General features: G+C 31.1%; 1 long non-coding RNA gene across 3 annotated transcripts; it reads left to right on the forward strand.

Annotated features, from left to right (window-relative positions):
* Positions 1 to 495: 495 nt before the first annotated feature.
* Positions 496 to 2810, forward strand: LOC114402821. Of its 3 annotated transcripts, XR_003664526.1 has the most exons (6): positions 496 to 652; positions 815 to 866; positions 1545 to 1690; positions 1788 to 1872; positions 1969 to 2149; positions 2348 to 2810. It is a non-coding gene; the product is annotated as an uncharacterized LOC114402821 (long non-coding RNA). The 3 variants fall into 3 exon arrangements; XR_003664524.1 differs by having other exon boundaries at positions 496 to 866; XR_003664525.1 differs by having other exon boundaries at positions 496 to 866; positions 1788 to 1869.
* The last annotated feature ends 473 nt before the right edge of the window (positions 2811 to 3283 follow it).

The raw sequence follows: 3283 nt of genomic DNA on the forward strand, positions 1-3283 counted from the left end.
ATTTCATTGTTTTTTACTATCATCTCAGTTATTACACTTTAAAATTTTATGTCTATTAACTAATTTTCTTATTTTTTAATTAACGAACATAACAAATTATTTTTCACTGTATTTTTTAATTTGTTTCATTACTACTAACTTTTCTTATTTTTTAATTAACGAACATAACAAAAAAATATCAACAATACATAAATTTAACTACAAAATTACATACAACTTAACTAAAAAATTATACTCTAATTTTATCCAATTTTTTATTTTTCTTTATCTTTATATATTTTTTAAAAAAACTAAAAAAAAATTATAAAATTTAATTTAATAAATAAGTAATTTATAATTAATTAAACAAAATTTTATATAATATAATATTTATATTTTATAATATTTTAAATTAAAAAAAAAATGCCACTGACCAAAGTCGGGGTGGCCAACCGGATGTCCAACTAACATTACAAAACCAGTGCACTTTGAAAATAAAAGCAGAATGTACATTTGGAAAAAAAGTGGAGGGAGTGTGCATTCAAGGAAAAAAACCATTGTTTTTGATTTTTTTTTATCCTAAATTGAATTGGGGAAAAAGACAAGAGAATCGGACGAAGAAAAACATTTTTTGGGTTTCTGAATTCCAAGATATGCTGAAGTGTGTGATAAGGTTCTTTCGATGCTTCTTCTTCAGATCGTTTACCTAAGCCATGGGTTGCTTCTTTGCTTGCTTCAAGATCAATTATCATCGTCATTCAAAATCTATTTCAATATTCTGTTTGAATATTAATTCATCTTGTTTTTATGATTATGACTGCTTTTGTGAGAACAGAAAGAGAGAAGTGAATCTCAAGGAGCTCAAGGTTCCCAAAATTTAACTTAAGGTAACACACTGATTGTTGCCAATATGTAGTTGATTGCGTAGATTTCATTGAAAATATTATAGTTCCTACTTTGTTTTTTTTTTTTTGTTTCTAATAAATTCTGCTATTTTGAATATGAAAATCTAATGTAAGAGTACGAGACTTACAATTTTTATCGATTAGAAATTCTAATGATGGATTTCAATGAAAATCCACTATTAGGACAACTGCTAGATTTCATATATTCACAAAACTTAAAGTCATTAGGATTAGCCACTAGTATTGTTTTATTGTTTGACCATTTTTCACAATTTAGGTGCTGGATGATGCAACAAATTGTGAACCTTGAGGTTCTCATGGTACTGCAGTGGCAAAGATTGGCATTTTTTTGTGGCATTTTTATTATGTTGAAACATACAACTTGCTTTTCTTTCAATAACTTGAATTACTTTTTGGTGGCCTTAGGAAAGGTTTATATTATTTAAATGCAACTTAGTTTTGTTTCTTGGCACCACACTTAGAAGTAACATTATTATAGTAGCTATGTCTTATCCAGCTGTGTTAATAATACTGATTTTAATTTCTAGTTGCTAATTCATTAGTTGTGACTTGTTTTAATCTTTTAATTCCTTGTGTATTTTCTCAATTTATCAATTACATGTAATTTTAACTTGTTTTCTGTGTTTCTATTCTTAACAGAGGGGTACCTCTTCTTATACAGAGCTCGGCCCTTCCTATTTTCTCATCAAATTTTGTATTCAAAGTGAACTTGAAAAATGAAAATGTCAATTCTTCTTGGAGTAGCTCGAATGAACCAACTCTTTGTTGGTCAGAAAAATTTGAAGGTTGGTTAACTTCTAGCACTCCCTTGGCATCTTTGTAAATCTTAATGGTGTATTTCTATACGAATAAAACTTACATGCTTTGTTCTGTTTTTACCAGCTTGTGCTTTTGCTTCTGCCTGTTGTCTCTGTGCCCTGAATGCTATTCCCAAAATCCTTTCATTTTGAAGAACCAATATGAAGTTGTATGCTTAGTTTTGTATTTTTTAAGTTTTCTTTGTTTACATGCGAGTTTTATCTCTGTTCTGGTTTTAACTTCTAAAATATTTATGCTACTTCAGAGGCACAGGGTTAAATCCTATACACCACTTCAAAGCACATATGAGAGTTTGCAAGTGGAGTCATCATGGTCATGAGGAATTTGAGTTCAGTGAAGTCTTTGTACATCAACTCATACATACCATAGAATTTGTACTGGGAGCAGTCTCTAATACAGATTTACCTCCTTCTATGGGCCCTTAGGTATGTCTACAAGTCACAATCGTTCTATTCTAATAGTGATGCTCGAGTCTCTAATAAAGCTTTTTAAGTTATTGAGTATTTTGAAGCTTACTTTCTAATGTTTCGCTTGTCTTTTTATCTTATATGTTATTATAGTTTTCTAGACGACATTCTAGCTACTACACTATCTCAATACCTTCAATATTGTTACTATTGCAGCCAATAACATTGGCACTTGTATAAGCTGGAACTACGCTCAAGAATTTATTAGATATGTGACTCGTGATTGGGGCTTCAAAGACTCATTTGGTACAAGATATGCTAATCTTAGAGAATTATGGCTCTCAAGTCTAATTGTTTGGTACGAGATATGCTAATCTTTGAGAACTATTGTCAGTCACATAGGTTTGATCACTAGACATCATGAGATTACATAGCTCAGCAGTGGTGAAGAACAGGAGGAAACAATGAACTAAAAGGGAGAGCTCATCATGGTAGCTATGGATTTGATTGGAGAGTATCAGAAAAATGTAACTGCTTCTTTGCTAACCATAAAAAAGAGATTGTAACTTTCTGAGATTCCTTTTTTTTTTCTTGAGCAATTGAATAGGAAAAAAGAAAAATGTGTCTATATTTTTTTCTCCATTATCCTTCTATTACAATGCATCTTGTCCCTTGTTTAATCTCAGTATGCAATAATTCTATTTTTTGCTGCAAAGGCAATGCCTTCCAAACCCAAGGAATTGGAATAAATTCTTCAACCCTAACCTGTGTTTGGACATTTAGTTTTTCCGCCCAAACAGTCTGAAGATACTAAAGCAATGGTAAATTATTTCTCTAGTCAAATAATTGTTGTGTTGTTTGATTTTGATGGAAAGGTGATAGCATGCAGCAAAAGAGGCCCAAATGTGTTAGCAGGAATCCCACAGATTTGGAGGAATATGTCCACTAGGCTTATATGTTAGGCTATTGCAGTAGTGCACAAATAATACATTTTGTTAGTGGAATCACTTTATCCTTGCTTTTGGTTTTTAGTGGAATATCTAGTGGTATAGGTGTCAAGCAGGGATAGGGTCTGTTAGCATTTTCTGTTATATGTCTACGAGTGTGCACCTATATATATGAATGAAAATGGCAGAAATGGACATCAGAAAA

This window comes from Glycine soja, chromosome 20, assembly GCF_004193775.1.
Source record: "Glycine soja cultivar W05 chromosome 20, ASM419377v2, whole genome shotgun sequence".
NCBI classification, from domain to species: Eukaryota; Viridiplantae; Streptophyta; class Magnoliopsida; order Fabales; family Fabaceae; genus Glycine; species Glycine soja.